Source organism: Triticum aestivum, chromosome 1D, assembly GCF_018294505.1.
Source record: "Triticum aestivum cultivar Chinese Spring chromosome 1D, IWGSC CS RefSeq v2.1, whole genome shotgun sequence".
Classification (NCBI taxonomy): Eukaryota; Viridiplantae; Streptophyta; class Magnoliopsida; order Poales; family Poaceae; genus Triticum; species Triticum aestivum.
In genome coordinates this window covers 356,559,019-356,576,609 of record NC_057796.1, presented here as the reverse complement: position 1 = coordinate 356,576,609, position 17,591 = coordinate 356,559,019, and positions in this window count along the sequence as shown.

Here is a 17,591-nt window from a genome sequence, read left to right as displayed (position 1 = left end):
GGAGAAGTTGAACTGTTGTACCCCGCAAAAAAACTGGGAGCGAACTAATGTGAAAGGACGGGACGACTGGGAGCGAACTGTTGTAAGGTAGAAGACGGGGACGACTAGGGCATGCGAACGGCGTGGGGTTGCTGGCTTGCCCGGTGGATAAACGTCTACAAGCCCCCAAAGAGTTCTCGAGAACTATGCGGGACCCACTAGATGTCATGTCTACTAGACCCATATCTTAGGCCTAACGGTATAGCTTCTGCCTGTTCGCACGCCATGCCGGCGCATGGATGTAACTTCACTTAATTCTGTCAAACGTCGCGCCTCCCACGACCTTCGCCTCCCTCGCGCGGTCGCGCCCTTTGAGACTTCGACCGGCTATAAATGAGGAATTTTTTTGCCTTTTTCTAGACAAGCAATTTTTTTGCCTACTCCGCATGCATGATACTCCTTCTGGTCCTTTTTACTCCCGTCAACTGTTTGCAAAGTGTTTGACCAAATTTATACTTTTTTTGAACACCACCTTATATTAATTAACCAGCCACACCAGTACACTCATTCGATACAATATTCACCACACAGGGCGGTACGTTATTTACAAGAATACCATCTAATCTATTGTCAAAGCTATACTTAGCGATTAAGTGTGCCACCTTATTGGCCGAACGGCTAATCTTTGAAAATTGAAGATTGTTGATCAACTTCGAGATGCTCAACGCTTTCATCTTCAGGTCACGCATAGCAGACCTGTCATAGTCCCCCAATGCAAGAGACGCTACCACAAAAGTGCAATCAGTCTCTAAAATTACAGGATTATGAAGAGAAATACCTATGTAGAGACCGGCAATGGAAGCCCTAAGCTCCGCTTCCTCCACGCTTTGACATGCATCAATGAAATCCCACAACCAAATTTATACTAAAAATATCAATATCTACAATACTGATTATAATGAGTATAAGAACTACGTTTTATAATGAGTGTAAAAATATTGATTTGACATTGTGAATGTTGACACATTTTTCTATAAGTCTGGTGAAAGTAGAGGTACATTGACTTCAGACAAAACTTAAATGCACAATGCAGACTAGTTCCTCCGTCCAGGTGCGTGCCATATCCTATCTTGTCATCACAACAAGGTTAGCTATTAGGCTGGCCATAGTGGGGGTAACATAAGTAGTATCATGCACTTGGGACTCGCAAACATGCTAATGTGGTAGGCAATTAAAGAAGAGAGAGATGGTTATAGTAACATAGGTAGATACCGTACCATAATAAATGTGATGCTACTATGTGTCATGCATGGCAATATATGAGACCACCTATGATACTAATCTATGATACTATGCACTATAGAGGTAGTAACATAGACTAGTAACATATGCATGTTACTAGTCTAAGTTACTCCCCACTATGACCAGCCTTAGAGTACCACTACCTCCCTTCTAGTTTAAAGGGCTCGATTCAAAAATTTCACCTACTCTTAGCAAGATAGTAGAGGCGGTGGAATAGTTTTTGAAGTCTGTAAAAGTACTCAACTAGTGCTGTCGTTCTTCACAAAAATGTGTTTACCAATGCATGCATGAACACTAGTTACTCTAACCCCCTCTCTTCTTTAATTCTTTGCCACATCAGCATGTTTGCTATTCCCGTGTGCATGATACCAGCTAAGATACCACCATTATGGCCAGCCTTAATCATCGCATGCAATAATTTAGTGCACCTTGAAATATGAACATGTGTGGGGCGTGTATGTTTTCAATGACTTGAGACTATACCTAGCCCGGTATGGAAGATGACTTATTATGCACCGTTCCCCATACCTGCAGGAAGCCCGTTCATCTCCAAATCTTTTCCTCTCCATGTGTGGAAACAATATGCCTGCCAAACTCTCCTTCTCCCTCCGGCGGTCCCACCACTCCACCCCGTGTGAAAAAATCTGCATGCATGACTCTCCTCCCCCCACGCTCGTCCAATCCGTTGTGACTAGCAATATTTCCACCCCTTCGCTCCCCCGTAATTTACTCCAACAAATATGCCCACGTAGCTGTTACTTAACTGCAGGTGCATTGGGTCACTGGCATATGGGCCCAACAGGGGTCTGGCCCACATGTCAGTGACGCAACTGGACCTGCAGTTAAGTCAGTGCAGCTCAGTCCATATCTTACGTAGGTGTGCCATTGCCCGCTATAAATACTGCGCCTCCCACGACATCGCTATCTCCTCCCCTCACGTTCACGTTCATCTCTATCTCCTCCCCCTCCCTCTCACGTCGACCACCATGGCATCGCCCCTCCCAAGCCCTAGGAGCCCCTCGCTGCACTGCACGGACGGTCACGCATCGCCGTTCTGTTCCTCGCCGCCACTAGTCAAGGAGGACGCGTCGGTGTTCCGCTCCTCGCCACTACGTGACGCGTCGCCGTTCCGTTCCTCGCCGCCACTAGTCGAGGAGGACGCGTTGGCGTTCCGCTCCTCGCCGCGGCGCGACGCGTCGCCGTTCCGTTCCTCGCCGCCACTAGTCGAGGAGGACGCGCTGGCGTTTTGCTCCTCGCCGCGACGCGTCGAGGTGGACGCGCCGGCGTTCCCAATCTCGCCAGCATGCGCGCCGGAGGACACGTCGGCTCCCTGCTACGAGGAGAATGCCGCGCCACCCGCCGAGCCCTCCCAGCCTTGAGGAGCTTTGGAAAGAAATGGATGTCGCCTTGTGGGAGGCTTTGCCTCCAGCAGAGCGCGCCAAAATAGAGGCGGAGAAGAAGGCCGAGGAAGAGAAGCGCACCATGGAACAAGCTGCATGGGAGGCCTATGTCGCGTCCGAGAGAGTCAGGCAATTGGCTCTCTGGCAGAAGGCTCGTGCGAGGGCCGTGAGGGTGGCGGAGGACGCCCGTGCCGACGCCCTGAGTGCAGTCGGGCCCAAGCGCCTCATCTACACTTGGCGGTACGTGGACCGGGTGCACGCTTCCAGCGAGGAGGAGTACCTATTGGCGCCGGATCACCACATCGGTGAGATCGTGCTCGCCCGCCGGCAAGCCGCCAATCAGCACCTCGCGAGTTGCGAGGCTGAGGAAGAGGCATTGTGTCGGCGCGCTGGGAAACGGCCGCGCACCAGGGCACTCGTGGCGCGCCGCAAGCGCTCCTGCGAGCGCCGTGGCTTTTAGGAGGAGTATAATTTTTGTTTCGTAAGGCGATCTCATTAGTTTTGGGACGCAAATGATAAATCCCGAATGTTCAGGAATTTTTAGCCTTAATTAAGTATGTAAAAGGGAAAGTTTGGAAACCTTGTGTATTCGTACGCATTTTGCAAGTACATGCATATAGCACAAACCTTACTATATACTATCGCACTACACGTCTCTCTCGATATATGCTTGCAGACTGTGCTACTCCCTCCGTCCAGGTCAATAAGTCATCTTTGGTTGTGCACCGTGACCAAGAAGGAGGGAAGACTTATACACCTAGACGGAGGGAGTACTACTATTACTTATGTACGTGCAAACACACGTTTTAACATTACGATGAGGTTTTTGTAAAAGTAGAAAAACAACACTAGTCAAGCTTGTGAAACGATTCAATGCAAAACAAATGCAAAAAATGCTCGTTTGATTGTTTACTTTTAGCTTCCTTCTCTGTGGTTATTTCTCTGTCGTACTTTGTACGGAGTATCTCACTGGTTGGAAAGGCATGCAAATTCCCAAACCGCTTCCTACACCCTGTATCGAATTTTTTGCCTAACAAGTTGTGCCGTGCAATTGGAATTCCAACTTGAGTACTACTACTAGTAGGAGTACCAGGGGCCAGTTCTTTTAGGCTTCTAGATTAGTAATGCCATAACTACTACCTCCGTCCTGGTTTATTGGTCCCCATTGTAATCTGTGTCAAATTTTGATCATAAATTTAACTAATGAAATGTTAGTGCATGTCACATGCACTACTCCATCCGTCTAGGTGAGTAAGTCATCTTAGGCTGTGCACCGTGACCAAGGAGGAGGAGAAAACGAGAAACGTTAATGTTTATTTGCTAATTAATAGTATTGCATGCAATGAACTAACCACTGCATGTCGTGTTTGATATCTCAAGTCATTAAAAGCATGCACACTCTTTATCTCTTATTGGTTGATATGTCAAGAAACAAGAAACGAGGCACGGAGTAGAAGTTAATGCACCGCGCCTAAGTGTTTTGGGATTATTTGGTTTTTGTAAGATGACTTACACACCTAGACGGAGGGATTACAATGGTGAGGAATAAACCGGTTAAATCTTTGGTCAAAATTTAGCACAAATTACAATGGTGAGGAATAAACCAGGACGGAGTAGTAGTTTAGAAGCCCAAATAAATGAGTGAGGCGCCTTATTGTTACTCTCCACTGTGACTAGTCTTGTGGGAAAAGCTGGGGAATCCGCCAAAAGAACTGGCCCTAGGAGTAGTAGCTAGGGATCGAGTGTGCGAGATGAACCGGAGAAAGTAAATGCAGAGAGATGAAATGCAAAAAAGACGGAGGGATGTGATGGTTGCTTGTCCGTTTATTTTACTAGGCAACTTATTACTGGGAGTGGTTGGGTTTTGTGATATGACGGCTTTATTGCCGCGCCACGAGCGGGGTGAGAGGTGAGACTCCCGTGCAGCGCTGCCCTCAACACTTGTACTACATCGGTCATGGTTTATTAGTCCCCCATTGAATTTGACTGAAGATTTAAGTGACAAAATGTTAGTGCATGTCAACAAAAACTATATCGTTGGATTCGTATTTGAACATAGTTTTGAATGATATAATTTTAGGTGACATGCATCAACATTTATCGTACTATATATAATGTTAGTTCAATTTTTGGTCGTACTAATCTATAGTAGTAAGGTGCCCATGCGTTGCACCGAAGAGTGAAATGCATTGATGGGGGAGTTGTTTATTTTGACAAAGGATGTGGGGGTCATCTCATGTGTAACGGGTATCGATAGATTTCTTCGGATATTATTTCATCTCTAGAGCTCACAAACATCCGGGTGAAATAGATAAAAAGGTATCTTTTGCAAACAAAAGCGTTCAACTGTTCAACCTGCATCCAAAACTTGTGAAGAAATAACACTTATTGTGCTTTGCGAGAAATGATCTTTAAGAATTAGTTTTTGAGTATCAATTGTTATACATGTTGGCTACAGATGACATGGCACTTTCTTATAGTCAACAGTTGGCTATACTATTAAGTAATATTAACCATGCCCTTATACACCTAGACGGAGGGATTAAATCAGGATGACTTGCAAGCGGGCAGAGGAGATGTAAGAAATGGTTCATCGTAAGTCTTTCACCAGTACTGTAGTAAAAATTCATACATGGAAGATTCTAGACTAAACCATAAATGGATACACTTTTATTCATGAGCGATACTCCAATAGAGCAAGATCCTGCACGGAAGTCTCCACATGCTTAGACAGCGGATTACATTGAGCGAACACTAATGATCAACATTTAACTTGATAATGCGTATGTCCAGGTGAACCTCCTTGGAGTCCCCGTGCACCGCGTTGGCGGGTAAAGGATGCCATGGGTTTTGCATGTCCACATTGGCGGGATAGTCCCAGCTCCCCAGAGTCCAAGTCCGTTCGATGAGGCCGCGTGCCGCCCACGCGACCCGGAGGGGTAGTAACACTGACCACGCACCCGTACATCGGCCTCGTGTCAGTGTCAGCGTCAGCGCGTCGCCCCTGACGCACATTACAGAGACCGGGCGGCGGCCTGCGCGGGCCTCGCCGGTGCCCACGATCAAGAGGAAGACGCTGCCGTCCTCCTCTGAGACTAGCAGGCGGCGGTGATCCTCCAGCGACTCTGGCATGGTGAACGGGTAGCACGTCTCGTACTTGATGTTCTCCGCCAAGGGCCAGCAGTGACCGCTGCATGCATCCGTGAGGTGATGCACCATGTCCGCCGGCGAGCCACAAAACGGCATCGGGCACTCATAGCAGTGGACGAAGGGCTCCTTGGAGGCATCGACCAGGCCGTCCATGAAACGGGAGTGGCTGTAGGGGACGTTGCGCCAGTTGAATATATGAGCAAGTTACTACGAGATTTAATCGGAATAAGCACAAAATAAATCATGACGGCTATAACAGAGATGAAACTAATCATGTGGACTAGCATAGTAGTAGGATACAGAGTAGAAACATGAATTCTACCATGATTTCGAATAGGAAGGTCAGAAACACATACGGTGCAACGGGAGCAGCACCGTTGGTGTTGAGGTTGTCGCCCATGTCCAAACACCACGTAGACACGGTCTTTGAGCACGGTTCATAGTCGTTCCACGCTCGGGCATTGAAGTTTGTAACTATTTTAGATTAGAATATACTACTCCTCCGGTGCTAGTAGTAGAGCAGAGTCCTACTCTACTACTCTACTCAAGCAAGTTAGGGCATAGCACTGTAGGGAGTACCAGTACTGTGATCACTCAAGCAAGTTGTCTGGCATCGACATAACCCTACGCTGCTAGTATGTGTCTCGTAAGTCAAGCGACGTGCTGTAGTCATCATCACCTGTCCACTTCCCGTAGCACATATTCGCTTCTCCATCTTTGTCCGCACATAATCTCGTCCAATCTTCCATCCCTGCTAAGGCGCCTCGCCCCCTTGTACGAAACCCAAGCACTAACAATGGCAGAACCGAGCAGCGTCTGCCGAAAGAGTGGCTAGAATTCGCTCCCCACAGAGGTAATCAAGCTCATTGTTTCGCGTGTGGACAATCTCAGTACCATGCCGCTTGCCGCGTGCTCGTCGGGGCTGTACCGTTTACTCAAAGCCCTCAGGCCGGAGCTTTTTAAGCCAGCTCCTTGATTGCTGATGCCGCCTGATCTTCAGAAACGGCGTGTCACGTAGCATAACGATCGTAGGGTGGCGAGCATCAACCCCCTTGACTGCGATCCGATCCCCATCAGCCTTAACTACATTAACGGTATGTACTGGGTCGGCATGAACACGTCTTGGATGGTGCTCGTCGACAGTCGCGGCAGCTGGATGCTCGTGGAGGTCTACACCCGACGATTGATCCCCCTTCCTTCGATTAACACTGCACTGCTTTGGCACCGCGGCCCAGAATACTCGGAATCTTACAGTAGCCAACATGATACCAAGTTTGATTTGCTCAAGGTTGTAATCTGCCAAGTGCCCACAAGATCTGCAAATTATAAAGACTTCAGGCTAATTGTGTTCTTTAAACGTGGTCTCGCCTATCTGACAGGTCACTGCGGTAAGTGGATAAATATGCATGTCCATCGTAGGATCATACATCCTCCATGGTTCTCTGATGCCATTGAACACAACGGCTTCATTTACGCTGTCGACTCCTTCTATGGCTGGACGTATTGCTGGCCTACTCCAGTCATCGCTACAAACGGCTGTTACAGCAGTATGTTACTTTCCAATGATATCATGATGGCTTGCTTATATTACTGTCAACATTTGCTGAAAAAATATTCATGCTCATAACATGTTGTTCTTAAGATTGACTAAATCAAGAGCCCTTTTCTATTAAACTCCAACTTGATATGATGTTGTAGGCCGCCTGGTGTCCCTACCCTTCCTAATCCCAGAACCTTTCAAAGAGAAGCGGCATGGCAGTTGCAGGTGGTTCCTGGCTCGATCAGATGACGACGAAAGATTGATGATCATTCGCACGTACCGGATGTGTTGTTTCACGGAATACAATCACAGTCACTGCAAGGTCTTTGAGCAGGATCCCAACTTCTCTGGGCCTTCAGGAATTTTTTGACTGGAGGCTGGTAAGTAGCCTTGGTACACGCTCTCTGTTTGTCGGACTGAATTATCCGATTAACCAGGAGATAACCGACGGCAAGGATTATGATGGCAGCGCGGTTTCGTTCATCGGGCAAAACTGTGTGTACACAGCGTACCATGCGTCTCTGCATGCACCATACCCTGATATGTGCCGCCGCGCTCTGCAGCCCAAAGTAGGAGAGAGGGTCGCAAGTACCAGACTTCGACCTGCTGGCTCGAGTTTCCCCCGTCAGGCACCCATCTGGTTCAAGCCGTCAGCCAATCTCCAGAGCTTAATAAATAGTAACGTCTAACTGAGCCAGTTAGTTAGATGCATACACTTGGTGTAGTAGGATCTTTATTTAGTTTGATGCATACACTTGTTCTTTTTTGGTAGCCCTTTTGTAACGATGGCTGATGTTTGGTTTGGAAGAGAGAGCTGCGTCTTCACTCTTCTGGCCTGCTTACTGCTTCTGTTGCACCCCCAGCCCTGGTTGCTGCAGCTGCTGTTTTCAATGTACAATCAGTAGTATATTTCGTCTGTTGGTTGAATACATGTGTTGTTAGAACGACAAACACAATGTTTTGGAAGTCGTTGCACGGTTCGATCCTTTAGTGCCCCGTACCGTACGTAGCGCATACTATTTTTCGTACGGAACACATTTTCCACTTGTTGATAACATGCAACCCACTGATGAAGGCCCAATAGAGAAGCCCATAATTAACTGGAAGGGAGGCTCTCACATGAATCTGGCCCAGGTACATGCTCATGGTCCCCTAAACATAAATAAGTAAATAAATAAATAAATAAAGCTAAATGCTCATGCACCAGTTCTTTGGGAAAATAGGTAGCCCAGTATTTCTTTTTGAAGAATACCCAAGCTAGGACTATTTGTTTTCTCTGAATTACTGGGCTGCAAATCTTTCAAGACGAGGAGGGATGCATTCCGGCCTGGCTTAAGAGTATGGCCAATGTCTGTTAAAAGTAATATCAAAAGGGGTTGAAAATTCCAAAAAAATTATAGCAAATGGGATATAAGTTTATTTTTTGTTTTTGTTCTTCACTGATATCTTATACATATTTCATTGGATTTAACATGACATAGTACTAATTTATTTTTAAATTTGTTTTAGTATGGCTATTAATTTTTGGATTAAGAATATTTCGTTCCCCAGCAAAAATTTGTGAATTTTCAAAATTTCCCACATATTTAGTTAATTTTTTGACCCTGGTATTGACTAGAAAATGGCCAGCAATTCTACAAATGGAAAACGGGCTGCAATGAATTCCATATGAATTAGAAAATGAGTAAAAATTATAAAAGTAATAGAAAATGGGCTGTACACGCCACAGATTTCGAGGCTGACTTGTTTACGCAAGGCTTTGTCAGTGAACACATAATTCTAGCAGCAGTGACTGTTGGATGTCCATCCAACGGCCGACGTGCTTCTTCAATCTCTGATCTTCCTGCTCCAGCCGCCTAAACTAGCGCCGGCGGGACTGCCTGCTCCCTCCTCTTGTGGCCCGCTGTGATGCCCCGCAGGCTTCCCCGGCCCACCCTACTCCCTCCGCTGACCTGGCCGCACACAATCAACTGCCTCCTTATTACGCGAAAAAATGATTCCTCCCACTGACATCTGGGGCGCACCGGTTGGGAGGCTGGCCTGTGGGCCTACTAAGTTGACGCGTACGCAGGGCTTGTAAACTTAGTCAACAAACGATTCTAGCAGCAGTAACCGTTGCATTTGAATCGAACGGTCCTGCTGCTTCTTCAATCGCTGCTCTTCTTGCACCAGCCACCCAAACCAGCGTCGGGGAGACCGCCTGCTCCTGCCTCCAGTGGCCGGCTGTGCTGCCGTTGAGGCCTCATCACCCCCTACTACTCCCACCGCTAGCCAGGCCCTGCGGCGACGGCAGCCTCACACCGCAGCCGAACCAGTGAACCCTCGTAGTCCTCTCCACGTGGGCATCCACTACCGCGTCTTCCTCGGCTCCGCGTCGTCCCCTTCCTAGGCCTCGCCGTCGTCCACCGCCTTGGTGCTCTCGGCGCGGCGTGGTCAACATGGTCAACAACATTCCATCAGAAGAGTACTGTACGTGGAGAGGCTGACAGCTGGGTCCACGGCCACAACCCAGTTTTTTTGTGATTTGCCAAGTAAGTCGCTTTGTTAGGCCTATTGGGCTGCAAATCTTTCAAGACGAGGAGAGCTTTCATTCGGCTGGCTGAGAAAATGGCCCATCAGTAATGAGAAATGGGCTGTACATTTTTAAAACACATCAAACCGGCAATTAGTTTCAAATATCTTTTTTTTCATTTCGAGATTTTAAATTACATTAATTTTTATGCATGGAGAATTTGTTGGATTTTATATTGATATACATTTATTTTTAAAATCAGTTTGAATGTGAGTCGAAATTTCGGGATTAAAAACAGTTCGGACCGCACCGAAATATGCAAAATTTCGTATAATTTTTTAACCGTGGCCACAATATGGGCTGTAATGCTAACAAAAAGAATATGGGCTCCAAAAAAAACCTTAATAATTAGCAAATGGGCTGTAAATTATTAGAAATAATGGCAGATGGGCTGTATGCTGTTTTCCACAGATTTGAGGCTTTCCTAAAAAAAGGTTGACGCACAAGCAGTGACTGTTGGATGGCCATCCAACGGCCGTCGTGCTTCTTCAATCTCTGCTCTTCCTGCTCCAGCCGCTCAAACAAGCGCCAGCGGGACTGCCTGCTCCCTCCTCCCCGCGGCCGGCTCTGCTGCCGCGCAGGCCTCACCGCCCCACCGTACTCCCATCGCTGGCCTAGCCATCCCTCTACTTACCCACACCTGCTGTTATTCTCCGGCGACGGCAGACGAACCAGTAAACCCTCGTACAGTCGTACTCCCCTCCGCGTGGGAAACAACTGCCGAGTATTCCCTGCCTCCGTGTCGTTCCCTTCCTAGGCCTCGCCGTCGTCCACCGCCATGGTGCTCTTGGCGCGGCCGGGTTAACGTGGTCAACGACCGACATGCATCTGAAGTGGACTATACGTGGAGAGGCCGACAGCTGGGTCCACGGCCGCACACAAGGATATGCCTCCTTATTACACGCAAAATAATGATTCCTCCACTTAACATCAGGGACCCACTGAAAGGGCCTCTGTATTTTGCGAAAAAACGTTACCGCCGCTGTCAACTCGGACCCACCAGCTATATCTACGCACGCAAGGAAGTGCCTCCTTATTACGCACAAAAAAATGAATACTCCCCCTGTTAGCTGGGACCCAGTATAGTGGTAGGCTGACTTGTGGGCCTACTAAGTTGACGGGGAGGGAGGGCTTTGTCAACTTAGTCAATATGCACGATTCTAGCTCCAGTGACCGTACGATGTCCATCCATCTGCCGTAGTGCTTCTTCAACCTCTGGTCTTCTTGCTCCAGCCGCCCAAACCAGCGTCGGTCGTGCCTCGTGCTCCTGCCTCCCGTGGCCGGCTGCGATGCGGTGGAGGGCTCACCGCCCCTACTACTCCCACCGCTGGCCAGGCCATCCCTCTACTCACCCACACCCCCTGTTATTCTGCGGCGACGGCAGCCTCACACCGCAGCGAACCAGTGAACCCTCGTACTCCTCTACGCGTGGGCATCCACTGCCGTGTCTTCCCCGGCTCCGCGTCGTCCCCTTCCTAGGCCTCACTGTCGTCCACCGCCCTGGTGCTCTCGTCGCGGCGTGGTCAACGTGGTCAAGGAACGGCTTCCATCGGACGTGGACTGTACGTGGAGATGCTGACAGCTGGGTCCACAGCCGCAGCAAGGAAGTGCCTCCTTATTACGTGCAAAATAATTATTCCTCCACCTGACAGCGGGGACCCACCGGACGGGCCACCGTATTTCATGAAAAAACATTTCCCCCTGACTTCTGGGACCCACCAGCTACATCTTCGCACGCAAGGAAGTGCCTGATAGTCGGGACCACCTGGTCGAAACGTACGTAGCGTTGTCATTCTGGTCGCGAACGTGTACGTACATATATACTGGTGGCTGTAGAGGCGCGCACGTGTCGTAGTAGAGGAGCGCACGTAGCATGTACACGTACGTACAACGGCCAGGGTGCAAGAAAGAAAATACGGCCACGTATGTGTACATACGGGCGGGGTCTCGAACGCCTACTCGCGCATACGTACGGCCAGGGCTCGTGTACATGGCTGGGTCAGAACGGAGAAACAGCGTCGTCATCGTGTTCATGGGGAGGCAACGGAATGCGTCGTGTTCATGGGGAGGAAACGAAATGCGTCGTGTTCATGGGGAGGCAACAGAATGCGTCGTGTTCATTGGGAGGCAACGGGACGCGTGGGAGCCAACCGGCTGGGTCGGAACGGAATGCGTGGCCGTGTTCATCGGGAGGGCTTGGACGGAACAGGCGATGGAAACGAGGCCTGGCGTACCGCAAAACGGAGGAAACGGACCTCCTACGTTCGGAACAGGGTCCTGTTGATTGGGAGGGGTGTGGCGTACCGCAAAACGGAGGAAACAGACCTCCTACGGTCGAAACGGGGGTCCTGTTGATCGGGAGGGGTGTGGCGTACCGCAAAACAGACGAAACGGACCTCCTCGGTCGAAACGGGGGTCCTGTTGATCGGGAGGGGTGTGGCGTACCGCAAAACGGACGAAACGGACCTCCTACGGTCGAAACAGGGGTCCTGTTCATCGGGAGGGGTGTGGCGTACGCAAAACAGGACTCGACGGGATACTGTTCATCTCCACCGTCGACCTCCTCCAGCCTCCACGGGCTACCGTCAACCTCCTCCAGCCTCCACGGGCTCCTGTTCATCCAGCCTCCACCGTGCGCTACTCCACCGGCTACTGTTCAACCACCCCTCCACCGTCTACTGTTCATCCAGCCCTCCACACCACGGGGTCCAGTTCAACCACCCCTCCACGGGCACCCCTCCACCGTCTACTGTTCATCCAGCCCTCCACACCACGGGGTCCTGTTCATCCAAAGGCAACGCCACCGCTGACTGTTTATCCACCCCCGCAACGCTCACTGTTCATCCAATCGATCGGCTTCAGTTAGCAGCAGTAGCGAAGGAATCGCTCGATCGGGTTCAGTTAACAGCCATCGATCGATCGCTCGGGTTCAGTAACGCGTAGCCTGCAGTGCAATCGCTCGAGTTCAGTTAGAGCCGAACGCCTCGCTCGGGTTCAATTAGAGCCAACGTCTCGCACACACGCGCATACGTGTATGAGAGAAACGCGCATCGCTCATCCCCCGACCTCCCACCGTAACCGGGAACTCCCCAAAATTTTCCTCCCCAAAATTCATAGACGGCCCAAAGAATGTCATGCAGCTGCGTCTCCGGCCCGCCTAGGATGAAAAGCCCATTTTCTGTCATGATTTTTTGTCATAGAAGTAGGAGCCCACCACACCTATGATGATACCGGGTTTTGTCATAATTATCGTCATAGAAGTGTCATATGTATGACAGAATTTTTTTTCGTTCAGCCCAAAATGTCACAGATGTGTCTTCTTTTTGTAGTGAATGCACGTGCACTATTATTATTATCCACACCATTCGGTCGTGCAAGTGAAAGGCAATAATGATGATATATGATGGCCTGATTGAGATGAGAGAAGCTGGTACGAACTCGACCTCTCTTGTTTTTGTAAATATGATTAGTTCATCATTCTTGATTCAGCCTATTATGAATGAAACATGTTTGCAATGACAATTAGAGATTATAGTTGCTTATGCCATGCTTAATTAGCTAGGAGTTTATAATGGTTTACCTTCTGTGCCAACATGCTATTAAAATGGTTGTGATGTGGTATGATAGGGTGGTGTGCTCCTTTGAACGATTCGAGTGGCTTGACTTGGCACATGTTCACGCATGTAGTTGAAACAAAATCAACATAGCCTCCACGACATTTATGTTCATGTTGAATTATATCCTACTCATGCTTGCACTCAGTGTTGATTAATTTTAATGCATGTTCATGACTATTGTCGCTCTCTAGTTGGTCACTTCCTAGTCTTTTTTCTAGCCTTCACTTGTACTAAGCGGGAATACTTCTTGTGCATCCACTTCCTTAAACCCCAAAGTTATTCCATATGAGTCCATCATACCTTCCTATATGCGGTATCTACCTGCCGTTCCAAGTAAATTTGTATGTGCCAAACTCTAAACCTTCAAATGAAATTCTGTTTTGTATGCTCGAATAGCTCATGTATCAACTAGGGCTGTCTATATCTTCCATGCTAGGCGGGTTATTCTCAAGAGGAGTGCACTCCACTCCTCACTCACGAGAAAATGGCTGGTCACCGGGATGCCCAGTCCCATGCTCAAACCAAATCAAAATAATTGCAAACAAAACTCCCCCAGGATTGTTGTTAGTTGGAGGCACCCGTTGTTTCGGGCAAGCCATGGATTGATGATTGTTGGTGGAGGGGGAGTATAAACTTTACCATTCTGCTTGGGAACCGCCTATAATGTGTGTAGCATGGAAGATATCGAGATCTCTCGGTTGTTATGTTGACAATGAAAGTATGCCACTCAAAATATTATTTATCTCTATTTCAAAAACTGAGCTCTGGCACCTCTACAAATCCCTGCTTCCCTCTACGAAGGGCCTATCTATTTACTTTTATGTTGAGTCATCATCCTCTTATTAAAAAGCACCAGTTGGAGAGCATCGCTGTCATTTGCATCCATTACTATTAATTTACATTGAGTATGACTATGACTGGATCTCTTTTACCATGAATTACAATGTTTAGCCAGTCCTTGATCTTCAGAGGTGCTCTGCATTTATGTTTTGCGGTCTCAGAAAGGGCTAGCGAGATACCATCTTGTTATATCATATTATGATTGTTTTGAGAAAGTGTTGTCATTCGAGATTTATTATTATTGCTCGCTAGTTGATTATGCCATTGATATGAGTAAACATGAGACCTAAGTGTTATTGTGAATATGGTTAGTTCATAATCTTTGCTGAAAACTTGAATGCTGGCTCTACATATTTACAACAACAAGAGCAAACAGAGTTTGTAAAAGTTTTTCTTTATCACTTTCAGTTTATCAACTGAATTGCTTGCAGCTGGCAGGTGCACGGGCGCGTGAAAGTCGGCGGGGACCTCATGGAACCCCGTGGCATCAAGCTTGGCGACAATGTGTGGCTCCCAGCCCATCAATGCCATGGGGATGGGCGCTGGCGCAGTCGGGGCGACAGGACCCGGAACGGGGACAGGCGCAGCGTCTTCCTGCAAGGGTGGTTCAAGCTCGTCCCAAACTGCCTTATGTTCTTGAGACTCCGGCTGGGTGTCTTCCTCAGGAAACTGGAAGACTAAGGGCAGACCATCATGATGCGGCATGGCATATGGTTAGGTCAGGCTGGTTGGAGGTAGACGACAGGGGAATCGGAGAGGAAGAGAGAAGATTGTAGCGATACCGGGTAGTGCGGGGTTGATTTTAAACTGCGGCGCCGGCGCCATTAAAAGTGGGGGCAGTTGGGACGAAGGTGGGCGGCGGAGCCTGGTCAAAGGGCTCGCCTCCCGGTGAGCCTACGCAGCGGTCTGCTTGCACGCCTCCCGGTCAGCCGGCACAGCGGTCTGCTCGCACGCCTCCCGTCAACTCATACGCTTGCTCGGACGGCACCTGCCGATGAGAAGCAGGACTCGTGGTGGCACGTAAACGCCCACAGTTTGAATAGTGAAAGCGTTCTCCTTAACGTGACAGGTCTTTGTTCCAAAATACCTTGGCTCTTCATTTTTGCAACTTCTCATAAGCAGCTTATCTCAAACTGAAGACATTTGTTGCTAAGAATGGATCCTTTCTAGAGAAGGAGTTTCTCTTGAAAGAAGTGAGTGGGAGGAAAGTAGAACTTGATTAGGTAATTGTACCTTCTCTCGAATTGGAAAGTAGTACATCACAGAAATCAGTTCCAATGAAGCCTACACCAATTAGTGAGGAAGTTAATGATGATGATCATGAAACTTCAGATCAAGTTACTACCGAACCTCGTAGGTCAACCAGAGTACGTTCCGCACCAGAGTGGTACGGTAACCCTATTCTGGAAGTCATGGTACGGTAACCCTATTCTGGAAGTCATGTTACTAGACCATGATGAACCTACGTACGGTAATCTTGTTCTGGAAGTCATGTTACTAGACCATGATGAACCTACGAACTATGAGGAAGTGATGATGAGCCCAGGTTCCGCAAAATGGCTTGAGGCCATGTGAGGGAGTCCTGGATTAGGGGGTCCTCGGACAGCCATACTATATACTTTGGCTAGACTGTTGGACTATGAAGATACAAGATTGAAGACTCCGTCCCATGTCCGGATGGGAATCTCCTTGGCGTGGAAGGCAAGCTTGGCAATTCGGATATGTAAATCTCCTCCCTTGTAACCGACTCTGTGTAACCCTAGCCCCCTCCGGTATCTATATAAACTGGAGGGTTTAGTCCGTAGGACAACAACAATCATAATCATAGGCTAGCTTCTAGGGTTTAGCCTCTACGATCTCGTGGTAGATCAACTCTTGTAATACTCATATCATCAAGATCAATCAAGCAGGAAGTAGGGTATTACCTCCATCGAGAGGGCCCGAACCTGGGTAAACATTGTATCCCCCACCTCCTGTTACCATCCGCCTTAGACGCACAGTTCGGGACCCCCTACCCGAGATCCGCCGGTTTTGACACCGACATTGGTGCTTTCATTGAGAGTTCCACTGTGCCGTCGCAATAAAGGCTTGATGGCTCCTTCGATCATCGACAACGATGCGATCCAGGGCGAGGTTTTCCTCCCCGGATAGATCTTCGTATTCGACGGCTTCGTACTGCGGGCCAACTCACTTGGCCATCTAGAGCAGATCGAGAGCTACGCCCCTGGCCATTAGGTCAGGTTTGGAAGTTTGAACTATACCGCCGACATCCTTAGAGACTTGATCTTTGACGGATTCGAGGCCCTGTCAGGTGCGCCGCGCAGTCACGATGAGCATGACTTAGCTCTACCGTCGGACAGTATTCGGGAAATCACACCTGCGGCTACTCCGGCCCTCAATCCGGAACAGATTGCGCCGTCCGAGGACAGGTGGATGGACCCCGCCACGGAGGCCGCGCACTCAGCAGCGATAGAGCCGAATACTGACTTCACTTCCTATGAGACCCGTGTTGCCGGACACTTGGATTCGTCCCAGGCCACGGGCTCCAAACCGCCTGCGTCCATGCCTATTGAATCTGATTGGGCACCGATCATGGAGTTTTCCTCCGCGGATATCTTTCAGCACTCACCACTGGGCGACGTGCTAAACTCATTGAGGTCTCTCTCCTTGTCAGGAAACCCTTGGCCGAACTATGTCCAGCTGGAGTGGGATGCGGACGACGAAGAAATTCGCTCCCCACCCACCGCCCACTTAATAGCCACTGTCGACGATTTAATCGACATGCTCGATTTCGGCTCCGAAGATATCGACGGTATGGACGACGACGCAGGAGACGAATAGGAACCACCGCCCACAGGGCGTTGGACTGCCACCTCATCATATGATATATACATGGTGGACACCCCCAAAGAAGGCGATGGTGATAAGGCAACGAAGGATAATCCCTCCAAGAAGTAATCCGGGCCCGTCCAGTTTGGACCGCATACTCGATCGCTCGTGTCAAATTCACGGCATCCCTGATAAGCCAGCCAACCACACCAACAGAGAATGCTGGGTGTTCAAACAGGCCGACAAGTTGAATATCGAAAACAAGGAAAAGGGGCTTCATAGCGACGATGAGGAGGAGCCCCGGCCGCCGAACACAGGAGGACAGAAGAAATTCCCTCCCCAAGTGAAAACGGTGAACATAA